Below are 16122 nucleotides of genomic sequence, written 5' to 3' on the forward strand. Positions count from 1 at the left end.
CTCTTGCATGATGAAACAATCCTTCTAAAGATGCATAGCTGGCCTCTCCTTTAACTCATGCTTTGGGCAAGGCTAGTTTAGCAGGTGCTCCAGATTGGGGCATGAACCTCCACCCTGCTGGGGCGGTTTACCCTTACGCCGGTGACTGTTATCCTGGGTGTTGGTGTCAGCCACAAAGTCCAAGCTATTATCTGCCTTGTGTTTACCATTGTTCCCATGACCCGCCGGGTTATGCTGCTGCCCCTTGGTGTTGCCGTTCTTCTTTCCCTTCCCCGTCTTGTCATCATCAGACTCGGGGTCCTTGGTACTATCAGAGTCGGCATATTTCACCAGAGCCGCCATAAGTGTTCCCATGTCATTACAATGGCATTTGAGCCGTCCCAATTTCAGCTTCAAAGGTGCAAACCGGCAATTGCCTTCCAATGTTAAAACGGCTGTGTCAGTGTTGATGCGGTCTGATGAATGCAAAATCTCCGAAACCCGGCGCACCCAGTGGGTTGTTGATTCTCCTTCCTCCTGGACACAGGCGGCTAAATCTACGATTGACATGGGCTGCTTGCATGTATCCTTAAAATTCTAGATAAATCGGGCCCTTAACTCAGCCCACGATCCAATAGAGTTGGTTGGTAGATTTTTCAACCATGTGCGAGTTGTTCCCTCCAACATCATGGTAAAGTATTTGGCACACGCCACTTCGTCCACATCCATCATCTCCATTGCCATCTCATAGCTTTCCACCCATGACTCGGGGGATAAATCGGCGGTGTAATTTGGCACTTTCCGCGGGCCTTTGAAATCCTTGGGCAGCCATACATTGCGTAATGGGGGGACAAGACATGGCACTCCTAAAGAACTGGAGGTAACCCCTGGCTCTACCGACGATGTCGGATGAACCGGAGTGAACTGACGAACCGGAGTGAGTTGACGAACTGGAGCTTCGTGATGTGCCACTAAATCGTCTTCTCGACATGCCCTAGCGTGATCCACTACATCCTGAGCATTGCCACCGCCCCCCGTCGGGTTATTGCCACGGGGCGGATTATGATTCCGCACACTGCTTGATACAGCCGGTTCATCGATATGCCTACTGTAGCTCCGGCTCGGACGGGGAGTAGAATGAATCCTTTCGCGGCTATATGAATAAGCCTGCTGCTGAGTCAAAGCCGTCTGAAGGAGCTCCCTAGCACGTCATGTTTCAACTGCCACTGGGGACTCGCCATCAATCGGAGAGCTGCCAATCGTGAAGCGGCGGCAACGATGTTATCCAACGGGTTAGAGTAATGACCCGGAGGTGTTGAGACGTGTCATGACGGGACATTGTTCTGACGAGGCTGAAGCAGCCGATCCATCCCACGTGGCTGAACCGGCACCCCGGTCCTAGGTGCCTCTGCCCGGTTTACTACTGGCTGGTTGCTGGTACCTGCTCCTGGCGTGTTAAAGAGATTCCTTGCCTCAAAGACCGGCGGAAGGTGCGACCGTTATCTTCTCCTCATGACATCATCTGACGCACTCTGATCCATCCTAAGCCGGTAAGCCTGAGCCTCTAACTCGGCCCGCTCCGTAGCCAACCTGGTGTTCTCTACTGCCAGGTCCACTTTAGCTTGAGTTATCTAATCCTTTACCTTTGCAATCTTTGCATTGTCCTGATCCTGGTTTGCCGCGTCCACCTCTGCTGCCAGCAACGTTGCCAAAGCGTTGAACAAGTCAGACAAAACCTGAGCCGGAGGTGGTGCAAAGCCCCCTACTCCTGCTGGTGTTGTTGTTGCTGAACCGGAGATCATTGCCGCGGCGGTGGAAGAGTGCTGCACTGCTTGTGTGCCGGCCATAAAGACCGCGACCTGACTCGGCAGATCAAAGGGGTCCGGAATACTGTCGCCATCGGAACCACCACTAATCCGGCCATCCTGCACCTGATACAGTGACTCGGTCTCTCCGGTTGAAGACCCGTCATCAGAGAAGACAACGGTTTCACCACCAGATGCCGATCTATCCTCATATTCCGCTCCATGGATAACACCCACGAAGACATGCTTTACGGCGGGCTGAACTTGGGCAGAGCTTGCACGCTGAGCTGTCTCGATGATGTTGGTGCAGATGTCCGACTCAAGGCCCGGTTCGCCGATCTTGCTGATGAAGATGTGAATTCCACCAAAGGGGATCCGGTACCCGTACTCAATTGAGCCGGCCTCGGGACTCCATCCTGCATCGTCGATGTAGAGCTTGCCGCGATGACTTTTAGTCATCCGGCCCACAGCGTATCCCTTGAGTCCTTCGAAGCTGCCCTTCAAGAACTCGAAACCATCGTGCGATGGCCCCACGGTGGGCGCCAACTGTCGTGGTTTTGTCACGGCAGATGTCCTCATGAAAGGACTTAGTCGTGGAGCCATCACTACGGGTTAGCTTAAAGGGGTTAAAGCAGACAAAGGACGCAAGAGTTTATACTGGTTCAGCCCCTTACGATGAAGGTAAAAGCCTACTCCAGTTGTGATGGAATTGCTAGGGTTTCGATAACCAGGGAGCGAATCCGCTTTGCCTGGCTCTCGAGTTGTTGTGTGTTGTCCTTAAACAGCTGTCGGGTCGCCCCTTTATATACATAGGTCGATGCCCGCCGGCTTACAGAGTCCCAAGGTCGGATCATCAACGTGTCCAACTCAGTCTCTATACCTTCTATCTTACAATACAAGTTACATGATAATGCCGGTTTATGTCTACAGGCCTTAACCCGCCTTTGGTCCTTGGGCCTTCATGAAGCGCCACCATCCTTTGTCTTCCTGGGCTTCAAATAATAATCATCATAAAGTTAACCCGGCCACTCCAGGCCGGTTTATGTCTAGTAGTAATATCCCCAACAAGAGGGGACAAAGAAACAGGTGGTGCCGCCCCCTCCCTAGTCCAATTCGGATTGTCCATGGGGGGTCCTCCCTTGTGGCCCTTCTCGCCTTTCCACTAAGGCCCATGAACTTCCCAGGGGGGTTCCGGTTACCCCCGGTAGTCCGAAACTTATCCGAAACGACCCAAACAATTCCAGTGTCCGAATGTAACCTTCCAATATATGAATCTTTACCTCTCGACCATTTCGAGACTCCTCGTCATGTCCGCGATCTCATCCGGGACTCTGAACAAACTTCGGTCATCAAATAACATAACTCATACTACAAATTGTCATCGAACATTAAGCGCGCAGACCCTACGGGTTCGAGAACTATGTAGACATGAACGAGACACATCGCTAGTCAGTAACCAATAGGGAACCTGGATACTCATATTGGCTCCTACATATTCTACGAAGATCTTTATTGGTCAAAATCACATAACAACATACGTTGTTCCCTTTGTCATCGGTATGTTACTTGCCCGAAATTCGATCGTCGGTATCATCATACCTAGTGCAATCTCGTTAAGTCTCTTTACTCGTTCTGTAATGCATCATCCCATGGCTAACTCATTAGACACATTGCTTGCAAGGCTCATAGTGATGTGCATTACCGAGAGGGCCCAGAGATACCTCTCCGATACATAGAGTGACAAATCCTAATCTCGATCTATGCCAACTCAACAAACACCATGGAGACACTTGTAGAGCATCTTTATAATCACCCAGTTATGTTGTGACGTTTGATAGCACACAAGGTGTTCCTCCTGTATTCGGGAGTTGCATAATCTCATAGTCAGAGGAACATGTATAAGTCATGAAGAAAGCAATAGCAATAAAACTGAACGATCATTATGCTAAGCTAATGGATGGGTCTTGTCCATCACATCATGTGATCTTGTTCATCAAATGACAATACATGTCTATTGCCAGGAAACATAACCATCTTTGATTAACGAGCTAGTCAAGTAGAGGCATACTAGGGACACTCTGTTTGGCTATATATTCACACATGTACTAAGTTTCCAGTTAATACAATTCTAGCAAGAATAATAGACAGTTATCATGATATAAGGAAATATAAATAACAACTTTATTATTGCCTCTAGGGCATATTTCCTTCACCTCAGCCTCATGGTCTGCCTGCTAGCATGCGTCTCGTCAACTCACGCATGCTTGTACGGCACACGGGACGCGTGCGCGGCACATATTATATTTATTTTTCCTTTTTGATGGTTAATTCGGCCACTTTATTGCTTAACCGAAGCACGACACTTACATTGTTGGTCTAACGCACACGGTTTGAATAAATAGTTTGTTCGCGATATTGGTTTATAATTATTTATAATTTCTTGTATGTAAGAAGATTATATCAAAACTTGACTCAAATTAAAAAAAATCATAGTCTATTGGTGTCCATATGACACCATGATAAGTTTCATGAATTTCAACTTAGTTTTGGATTTATTGGATTTTAAAATCAAGATTCTAGATGTTAGAAATTTCTTGCATGGGGACTAAACATGCACCCATGGACACATACACATATGATTTTGCAATCCATTTTTGTGCACTATCATGGGTCTCATGTAGCTCAAATTTCGTGCACTATCGTACTCACTCGCGCGGGCTCGCGAGGTCGCCATCTAGCACTATGACATGCGATGAGGGAGGTTAATTTGACCAACAAGCATGGTCTTTTTTTGTTTTTCTTATATGTACGGTAGGAGTATATATATATAGTACGCGTTGAAGACAGTGGCCAGGGGCAATACTACGTGTCATATAGGACACTCACTCCCATGCGATGCTTCCATCCGTGGTCCCGGGAGGTTGTCCTCCATCACTTTGACCTAGCAAGGAGGTTTCTTTTTGGGTTGTGTTGTGGTAGTAGTATATAGTACGCGTCGAAGAGGGGAGGAGGGGCTGGGGCAGCAGATATATAGTACACACACGTCATTTATTGATCTCGCTCCGTGTGGGGACTTTTCCGAGGCAGATTGAGGGAGTCCTGGATTAGGGGGTCTCTAGACAGCCGTACTATATCCTTTGGCCGGACTGTTGGACTATGAAGATACAAGATTAAAGACTTCGTCTCGTGTCCGGATGGGACTCTACTTGGCGTGGAAGACAAGCTAGGCAATACGGCTATGTATATCTCCTCCTTTGTAACCGACCTTGTGTAACCCTAGCCCCCTCCGGTGTCTATATAAACCGAAGGGTTTTAGTCCGTAGGACAACATACAATCATACCATAGGCTAGCTTCTAGGGTTTAGCCTCTCCGATCTCGTGGTATATCAACTCTTGTACTACTCATATTATTAAAAATAATCAAGCAGGGCGTAGGGTTTTACCTCCATCAAGAGGGCCCGAACCTGGGTAAAACATCGTGTCCCCTGCCTCCTGTTACCATCCACCTTAGACGCACAGTTCAGGACCCCCTACCCGAGATCCGTCGGTTTTGACACCGACATTGGTGCTTTCATTGAGAGTTCCTCTGTGTCATCGCCGTTAGGCTTGATGGCTCCTTCGATCATCGGTAGCGATGCAGTCTAGGGTGAGACTTTTCTCCCCGGATAGATCTTTGTATTCGGCGGCTTCGCACTGCAGGCTAACTCGCTTGGCCATATGGAGCAGATCGAGAGTTACGCCCCTGGCCATCAGGTCAGGTTTGGAAGCTCAAACTACACAGCCGATATCCGCGGAGACTTGATCTTCGACGGATTCGAGCCCCTGCCTAATGCGCCACACGGCCACGATGAGCATGATTTAGCTCTGCCATCGGACGGTGTCCAGGAGATCGCGCCGGCAACCGCTCCGACCCTCAATTCGGAGCCAGTTGCGCCTTCCATGAGCGGGTGGATAGACCCCGCCACGGACGCCACACTCTCATCGACGATCGAGCCGAATATCGACCTTACCCTTCATGAGAGCCATGATACCACTCTGTCGGATCCTTCCCCGGCCACGGACTCCGAACCGCCTGCGCCCGTGCCTATCGAATCCGGTTGGGCGCCGATCATGGAGTTTACCTCCGCAAATATCTTTCAGCACTCGCCCTTCGGCGACATACTGAACTCATTAAGGTCTCTCTCCTTGTCAAGAGAGTCCTGGCCGAACTATGTTCGGCAGGATTGGGATGCGGATGACGAAGAAATTCACCGCCATCCCACCACCCACTTAGTAGCCATTGTCGACGACTTAACCGACATGCTCGACTTCGACTCCGAAGACATCGACGGCATGGATGACGATGCGGGAGGCGAAGAGGAACCACTACCCACCGGGCACTGGACAGCCACCTCATCATATGATATATACATGGTGGACACACCCAAAGAAGGCAATGGCAATGAGACAGCGGAGGATGACCCCTCCAAGAAGCAACCCAAGCGTCGGCGTCAGCGGCGCCGCTCTAAGTCTCGCGAAAGCAAAAGCGGTGACCCGGGCACAGGAGATAATAGCACTCTAGACAGTGCCGAAGACGACAACAATCCCCTCCAGCAAAGATCTAGGGCAGGAGGATGGAGAAGCCAGCCCTCCAGAGAGAGCGGCAGACGGAGAGGCGGAGGATGATAATTACATGCCTCCCTCCGAAGACGAGGCAAGCCTCGACGATGACGAATTCGTCGTGCCTGAGGATCCCGTCGAACAAGAGCGCTTCAAGCGCCGGCTTATAGCCATGGCAAATAGCCTTAAGAAAAAGCAACAGTAGCTTCAAGCTGATCAAGATTTGCTAGCTGACAGATGGACTGAAGTCCTTGTGGCCGAGGAATATAAACTGGAATGCCCCTCCAAGAGTTACCCAAAGCGTAGGTTGCTACCCCGACTGGAGGAGGAAGCACTCAAACCTACATCTCCAGCATATGATGCGGCTGACTGGCCACCTCGTGGCCGCAATAGAGAGGCATTTCAGCCAAAAGCTCAGCCCGCACCTCGCTGCCACTCAAATAAAAATGACAAAGCACGGGGAAACATGCTTGACTTGCGAGACATATTGGAGGACAAGGCAAAACATGCAAGATCGATCTACGGATCACGAGGGCGCGCCACTACACGAGACGATAACTGTCATGCCAGATACAGTAAAAGTAAATCCGGCCGGGCCGAACACAGCGGGCAGGACTCATTTGAGCTGCGTCGTGATATAGCCCAGTACAGAGGCGCCGCACACCCCCTATGCTTCACAGACGAAGTAATGGATCACCAAATCCCAGAGGGTTTCAAACCCGTAAATATCGAATCATATGACGGCACAACAGATCCTGCGGTATGGATCGAGGATTTCCTCCTGCACATCCACATGTCCCGCGGTGATGACCTACACGCCATCAAATACCTCCCACTCAAGCTCAAAGGACCAGCTCGGCATCGGCTCAATAGCTTGCCAGCAGAGTCCATTGGCTGTTGGGAAGATCTGGAAGCCGCATTCCTCGACAACTTCCAGGGCACTTATGTGCGACTGCCAGATGCCGATGACTTGAGCCACATAATTCAGCAGCCAGAGGAATCGGTCAGGAAATTCTGGACACGGTTCCTAACAAAGAAGAATCAAATCGTCGACTGTCCGGATGCAGAGGCCCTAGCAGCTTTTAAGCATAACATCCGCGACGAGTGGCTCGCCCGGCACCTTGGCCAGGAAAAGCCGAAATCTATGGCATCCCTCACGACACTCATGACCCCCTTTTGTGTGGGAGAAGACAGCTGGCTGGCTCGTAGCAATAACATATCAAAGAACCATGGTACTTCGGATACCAAGGATGGCAATGGCAGGTCACGTCGCAACAAACACAAGCGCCGCATTAACAGCGACAATACCGAGGACACAACAGTCAATGCCAGATTCAAAGGCTATAAACCCGGTCAGCGGAAAAATCCATCTAAAAGAAGCACTTCGGGCCCGTCCAGTCTGGACCGTATACTCGATCGCTCGTGTCGAATACACGGCACCCCCGACAAGCCAGCCAACCACACCAACAAGGATTGTTGGGTGTTCAAGCAGGCCGGCAACTTAAATGCCGAAAATAAAGATAAGGGGTCGCATAGCGATGATGAGGAGGAGCCCCGGCAGCCGAACACCGGAGGACAGAAGAGGTTCCCCCCACAAGTGTGGACGGTAAACATGATATACGCAACCCACATCCCCAAGAGGGAGCGAAATCGTGCGCTAAGGGACGTATATGCGTTGGAGCCAGTCGCCCCAAAGTTCAACCCATGGTCCTCTTGCCCGATCACCTTCGATCGCAGGGACCACCCCACTAGTATCCATCATGGCTGATTCGCCGCACTGGTTCTAGACCCAATCATTGATGGATTTCACCTCACTCGAGTCCTTATGGACGGTGGCAGCAGCCTGAACCTGCTTTACCAGGACACAATGCGCAAAATGGGTATAGACCCCTCAAGGATCAAACCCACAAAGACGACCTTCAAAGGCGTCATACCAGGTGTAGAGGCCCATTGCACAGGCTCAGTCACACTGGAAGTGGTCTTCGGATCCCCGGATAACTTCCGAAGCAAAGAGTTAATCTTCGATATAGTCCCGTTCCGCAGTGGCTAGCATGCACTGCTCGGGCAAACCGCATTCGCGAGATTCAATGGGTACCGCATTATGCATACCTCAAGCTCAAGATGCCAGGACCTCGGGGGGTCATCATAGTTAATGGAAACACATAGCACTCCCTCCACACGGAGGAGCACACTGCGGCCCTCGCAGTAGAAGCGCAAATCAGCCTCTTAAGGCAATCCACTAGTTTGGCGATTAAGGACCCGGACACCTTCAAGCGCGCCCAGAGTAATCGGCAACAAGACCACCTGGCACGTTCCGAGCTTGCATAGCAATGCGACCCCCACCCTAGTCCCAGCCAAATGGCGAAATCTGTGCCACACGTACATAATTATGCATTAAAAATACCATGGGCACAGGTGGGGAGGGGGGCACGACTATGGCACGCCCCAAGACCCGGCTAAACCGCACTAGGGGCTTCCCGCTCTGTTATTTTTCTCTTTCAGGACTTTAATCTCTGGAAATCCTGTCCAGCAGTATGATTGTCGGACAGATGATGCAGCAACCAAGGAGGCAGAAAGCTACGTCGCACCGCGGAACTCCCAGGTGGATTACGATAATGAGTGAAATACTTGCTTTAATACCATTCCTCAGCTTGACCTTGGAAGAGACATGTTAAATAGTCCTACTTTTTGCTTATTGCACTACTTGTATCATTCAGCTTTAATGCACCTTTTTGAATATACAATGCATAGCACTAAGACTATTATTGCATTCTTCTTTATATATATATATATATATATATATATATATATATACATATATATATATATATATATGTTCATTCATGACATCCAGCACCCGTACACTCTGGTACGGCCAATACGCCAGGGGCTTAAGCGTACCCAATAATACAGCATGAGAAGTCCGAACACTTTCGACAGTGCGGCACCCCGAACTTATAGCATTATATGCATCAGCTCTGAATCATGTCTTGGGTTAATAGTTGGGTTTGCCCGGCTCCCATGTTTTGGTACCTTACGTTCCGCTATATCGGCTAAGGTAGCACTGGGAGAACTACTGCGATTGTGCCCCGGTTCATCTGGGCAAGTACCTCAGTAGAGAAAGCTAAAACTGACTGTCATGATAAGGCGAGAGTTGGTCGCGGTTCGAGAGGTCTCGAGTCCCTAAAGACTTATGCCGCTTGGAGCGAGGAGTCGGCTTTGTCCGGCATAAGGCGTGTATAGCGCCCCGAATTCGGCCTTCCGAATACTAGGGGCTTCGCCAAAATTTAAAATTGTAGACTTCTATGGCTAAGTGAGAGTGATAAAGCATTATAGTCCGATTGCCTTGTTCGTTGTGCTGAGCACCTCCCTCGAAGGACCCAACAATGGGAAAAGTGCTCAGATTTATCTTGAACACCCCAGCACTCGTGGCATGGGGGCAGAAGTCGATGACTGGCCATCTCTCAGATTTAATAAACAGCCGCACACAAGGTAATATTTTAAATTCAAACAAGCGTTGCATAACGCATATGAACAAGTTTTCATAATACAGGATCACACGAGCAAGTTCATTCAAAAATTACATCCTTCGCACAGTCGTCCGCCACAAGACGGGCACCCTTCAGGACACCCAGATAATACATTTCGGGGTGGCGATGCTCCTTGCCCTGCGGCGGCCCCTCCTTCACCAGCTTCTTGGCGTCCATCTTGGCCCACTGCACCTTCGCACGGGCAAAAGCCCGGCGTGCACCTTCGATGTAGACGGACCGCTTTATGACTTCCAGCTGTGGGCAAGCATCCACAAGCCGCCTCACCAGGCCGAAGTAGCTGTTGGGAAGGGAGTCGCCAGGCCACATCCGAAATATAAAGCCCTTCATGGCATGTTCGGCTGCCTTGTGCAGCTCGACCAGTTGCTTCAGCTGGTCGCTCATAGGCATCGGGTGTTCGGTCCCAGTATACTGAGACCAGAACAACTTCTCCGTCGAGCTTCCCTCCTCGGCCCGGTAGTACTTTGCGGCATCCGACACGCTGCGGGGCAAATCTACGAATGCTCCTGGAGAGCTCCGGACTCGGGTAAGTAACAAGTAATTTACTTTCACATGCTTGCTTTGCATATTGAATGCCTTACCCGCCGCTATCTTCCTCACCGCCTCAATCTCCTGAAGGGCCTTGTGGGCTTCAGCCTTGGCATTCTTTGCGCTCTCAAGGGCCGCGGCAAGCTTAGACTCTCGCGTCTTCGAGTCAAGCTCCAATGCCTCGTGCTTCGTCACGAGAGCTTGGAGCTCTTGCCGCACCTCGCCCACCCATGCCTCTTGCTTTTCCCGCTCGGTGCGCTCCTGGGCCGCTTTGTTTTCGGCCTCGGATAGCGCTTGCTTCAGGGTCGCCACTTCGGTCATCGCCCTTGGCAAATTCATGATGATCCTGTCATTTTGCAATCGCATATATATATATAGGAAAATGGTTGTGTGCTCCTGGGAGTACGTACTCCCGCTCCTCATATACCACATAGATGAATCTTTTATATCTTTTTATTATTTTTAACATACTTCATTAGTAATTATTAGATACCCCAAAATGAGTTTCATGAAAAAATTCAAGTGAGTCTATATATTTTTAAATGTTTACGTATATACTGATGTGTTTGTACGTGAAAAAGGTATATTACAAAAAATACGTCGCAAATGCTATTTTTTCAACAAAACTCGTATTGGGGTATCTTAGAATATTTAATGAAGTATCTTGAGAATAATAAAGTGGTATAATTAATGCGTATATGAGGTATATTGAGGATGAGAGTACATACTCCTAGAAGTACAGAAGAGTACTAGGTATTACTTACCTTTGTTCTCCTCGAGCTGCCTCTTAGCAAGGTCAAGCTCTTTCTCGGACCCCTCGAGGTCCTGCTTCAGTGCGGCGACCTCCACAGTGAGTGCGGCAGAGGTCAGCAGCGAAGCCTGCATACGTATATAGACATACTTATGTTAGACTCCTGCAGATATTATTTGATTGTCTATTCGGCTTTTCTTTGTGAACACCAAACAGAGCATCAGGGGCTACTGTCTATGCGGTAATAGTTTTCCTATATTTCAAATACTTACCTCAAAGCCTGTTAGAAGGCTGGCACAGGCTTCAGTCAGTCCGCTCTTGGCGGACTGAACCTTCTTGATCACCGCACTCATAATAGTGCGGTGCTCTTCATCGATGGAAGTGCCGCGAAGCGCCCCCAGCAGGTTGCCCGGTGCCTCTGGATGGACAGAGTTCATCGGCACGGGCGTCTTACCCCTTCTGGAAGGGGGCCGCCTGCCCGAGTCTGAAACCACTGGAGGTTCCGACGCGGTGTTCGGATGAGAGCCGAGCTTGGAGCCCTCGGGAGCCTTGCTCCCTTTGCTCCTGGACTCCGGAAGGTCGACCTGAGGTGCCTCCGGGACTATCTCCCCCCGGCTCGGTGCCCCTTGAGACAACACCTCGGCATTGTCCGTAGGGCAAGGGGAGGAGGCGGTCAGAAGTGGATCGCTATCCGTATCCGACGAATCCAAGGAGCCGTCCGACGAGGATACGTCGATACGGGCTTGGAGCGGTCTGCATAATCATATTCGGCGTTAGAAGAGGCAGTGCGACAAAGGAATGCTATGAGTTACTCTAGTATCCGAATACTTACGACTTCGCCAGGGGCTTGGCCCTGAGCAGCCACTCGTCTTCGCCTTCGGCGGCGGTGGTGGAGCAGTCCGGAAGGAGAGTCCTTCCTTTCTTGGACCCTTCGGCCTCCCCGGTTGGGGCGGCCTTCCTTTTCTTGTCTCCCCCGGCTAGAGGGGGAGCATCTTCATCTTCGTCCTCCTCATCTTCATGGGAGGAGTGCGTCGCGGAGTTATCGGACGATGAGTCCGATACCACCTAGCGCCGGGAACTCTTTCGGGTTCCCTTGGCCTTCTTCTTGGTCTTCTCCGGCACCTTATAAGGAGCCGGAGTCAGCATCTCCGTCAGGAGAGCGCCCGCAGTGTCTTCGGGCAGAGGGGCCGGACAGTCGATCTGCTCCGATGCCTCCACCCAGTCCTGTTAAAGGCATGAGAGCTTAGACCCCGCACAGGGTTAAGCTATGGGAAATAAATATCCTGCCAAATGTACAGAACTTACCGGATTCGCAAGGCGCTTCGCGCTTCGCCCGCGGTCCTCGGTGAGAGAGGGAGGGACCTCGGCGCCCTTGAACAGCACCCTCCAGACGTCTTTGTGCGTCGTGTCGAAGAGCTCGCTTAGATTCATCTTGAGCTTGTGTTGGTTTTCCCCGAAGAGGAAGGGATGATGCAGCAGAGTAGCATAAGTATTTCCCTCGGTTTTTGAGAACAAAGGTATCAATCCAGTAGGAGGCCATGCTCAAGTCCCTCGTACCTGCACATAGCTATAGCTACTCGCAACCAACGTGATTAGGGGTTGTCAATCCCTTCACGGTCACTTACGAGAGTGAGATCTGATAGATATAATATTTTTGGTATAAAGATGCAAGGTAAAAGAGTAAAGGCAAAGTAAAAAAGCAAAACAATATTAAAGTGATGGAGATTGATATGATGAGAATAGACCCGGGGGCCATAGGTTTCACTAGTGGCTTCTCTCAAGAGCATAAGTATTCTACGATGGGTGGACAAATTACTGTTGAGCAATTGACAGAATTGAGCATAATTATGAGAATATCTAGGCATGATCATGTATATAGGCATCACGTCCGTGACAAGTAGACTGAAATGATTCTGCATCTACTACTATTACTCCACTCATCGACTGCTATCCAGCATGCATCTAGAGTATTAAGTTAAAAATAGAGTAACGCCTTAAGCAAGATGACATGATGTAGAGAGATAAATTCATGCAATATGAAATAAACCCCATCTTGTTATCCTCGATGGCCACGATGCAATACGTGCCTTGCTACCCCTTCTGTCACTGGGTAAGGACACCGCAAGATCGAACCCAAAGCTAAGCACTTCTCCCATGGCAAGAACTACCGATCTAGTTGGCCAAACCAAACGGATAATTCGAAGAGACTTGCAAAGATAACCAATCATACATAAAAGAATTCAGAGAAGATTCAAATATTATTCATAGATAGACTTGATCATAAACCTACAATTCATCGGTCTCAACAAACACACCGCAAAAAGAAGATTACATCGAATAGATCTCCACAAGAGAGGGGGAGAACTTTGTATTGAGATTCAAAGAGAGAGAAGAAGCCATCTAGCTACTAACTATGGACCCGAAGGTCTGAGGTAAACTACTCACACTTCATCGGAGAGGCTATGATGATGTAGAAGCCCTCCGTGATGACGGCCCTCTTCCGGCGGAGCTCCGGAACAAGCCCCAAGATGGGATCTCGTGGATACAGAAAGTTGCTGCGGTGGAATTAGGTTTTTGGCTCCTGTTCTGATCGTTTGGGGGTACGTGTGTATATATATAGGAGGAAGAAGTACGCCGGAGAAGCAACGAGGGGCCCACAAGGCAGGGGTGCGCCCTAGGGGGGGCGCCCCCCGCCCTCATGACCGCCTCTTTTGTTCCTTGGAGCAGGGTCCAAGTCTCCTGGATCACGTTCGTTGAGAAAATCACGTTCCCGAAGGTTTTATTCCGTTTGGACTCCGTTTGATATTCCGTTTCTTCGAAACACTGAAATAGGCAAAAAAACAGCAATTCTGGGCTGGGCCTTCGGTTAATAGGTTAGTCCCAAAAATAATATAAAAGTGGAAAATAAAGCCCAATATAGTCCAAAACAATAGATAATATAGCATGGAGCAATCCAAAATTATAGATACATTGGAGACGTATCAGGCATCCCCAAGCTTAATTCATGCTCGTCCTCGAGTAGGTAAATGATAAAAAGAGAATTTTTGGTGCAGAGTGCTACTTGGCATAATTTCAATGCAAATCTTCTTAATTGTGGTATGAATATTCAGATTAGAAAGATTCAAGACAAAGGTTTATATTGACATAAAAATAATAATACTTCAAGCATACTAACAAAGCAATTATGTCTTCTCAAAATAACATGGCCAAAGAAAGTTATCCCTACAAAATCATATAGTCTGGCTATGCTCTATCTTCACCACACAAAATATTTAAATCACGCACAACCCCGATGAAAAGCCAAGCAATTGTTTCATACTCTAACTTTTTCAATCTTCACGCAATACATGAGCGTGAGCCATGGATATAGCACTATAGGTGGAATAAAATGGTGGTTGTGGAGAACACAAAAGGGAGAAGATAGTCTCACATCAACTAGGCGTATCAATGGGCTATGGAGATGCCCATCAATAGATATCAATGTGAGTGAGTAGGGATTGCCATGCAACGGATGCACTAGAGCTATAAGTATATGAAAGCTCAAAAAGAAACTAAGTGGGTGTGCATCCAACTTGCTTGCTCATGAAGACCTAGGGAAATTTGAGGAAGCCCATCATTGGAATATACAAGCCAGGTTCTTTAATGAAAGATTCCCACTAGTATATGAAAGTGATAACATGAGAGACTCTCTACTATGAAGATCATGGTGCTACTTTGAAGCACAAGTGTCGTAAAAGAAGATTACATCGAATAGATCTCCACAAGAGAGGGGGAGAACTTTGTATTGAGATTCAAAGAGAGAGAAGAAGCCATCTAGCTACTAACTATGGACCCGAAGGTCTGAGGTAAACTACTCACACTTCATCGGAGGGGCTAGGATGATGTAGAAGCCCTCCGTGATGACGGCCCTCTTCCGGCGGAGCTCCGAAACAGGCCCCAAGATGGGATCTCGTGGATACAGAAAGTTTCGGCGGTGAAATTAGGTTTTTGGCTCCAGTTCTGATCGTTTGGGGGTACGTGTATATCTATAGGAGGAAGAAGTACGCCAGAGGAGCAACGAGGGGCCCACGAGGCAGGGGGCGCGCCCTAGGGGGGGCGCCCCCACCCTCGTGACCGCCTCTTTTGTTCCTTGGAGCAGGGTCCAAGTCTCCTGGATCACGTTCGGTGAGAAAATCATGTTCCCGAAGATTTTATTCCGTTTGGACTCCGTTTGATATTCCGTTTCTTCGAAACACTGTAATAGGCAAAAAACATCAATTCTGGGCTGGGCCTCCGGTTAATAGGTTAGTCCCAAAAATAATATAAAAGTGGAAAATAAAGCCCAGTATAGTCCAAAACAGTAGATAATATAGCATGGAGCAATCAAAAATTATAGATACGTTGGAGACGTATCAGGCATCCCCAAGCTTAACTCCTGCTTGTCCTCGAGTAGGTAAATAATAAAAAAGAATTTTTGATGCGGAGTGCTACTTGGCATAATTTCAATGCAAATCTTCTTAATTGTGGTATGAATATTCAGATTAGAAAGATTCAAGTAAAAAAGTTTATATTGACATAAAAATAATAATACTTCAAGCATACTAACAAAGCAATTATGTCTTCTCAAAATAACATGGCCAAAGAAAGTTATGCCTACAAAATCATATAGTCTGGCTATGCTCCATCTTCACCACACAAAGTATTTAAATCATGCACAACCCCAATGACAAGCCAAACAATTGTTTCATACTCTAACTTTTTCAAAACTTTTTCAATCTTCACGGAATACATGAGCGTGAGCCATGGATATAGAACTATAGGTGGAATAGAAGGGTGGTTGTGGAGAAGAAAAAAAGGAGGGGAAGATAGTCTCACATCAACTAGGCGTATCAACGGGCTATGGAGATTCCCATCAATAGATATCAATGTGAGT

This window comes from Triticum dicoccoides, chromosome 5A (assembly GCF_002162155.2).
Source record: "Triticum dicoccoides isolate Atlit2015 ecotype Zavitan chromosome 5A, WEW_v2.0, whole genome shotgun sequence".
Taxonomy (NCBI): domain Eukaryota; kingdom Viridiplantae; phylum Streptophyta; class Magnoliopsida; order Poales; family Poaceae; genus Triticum; species Triticum dicoccoides.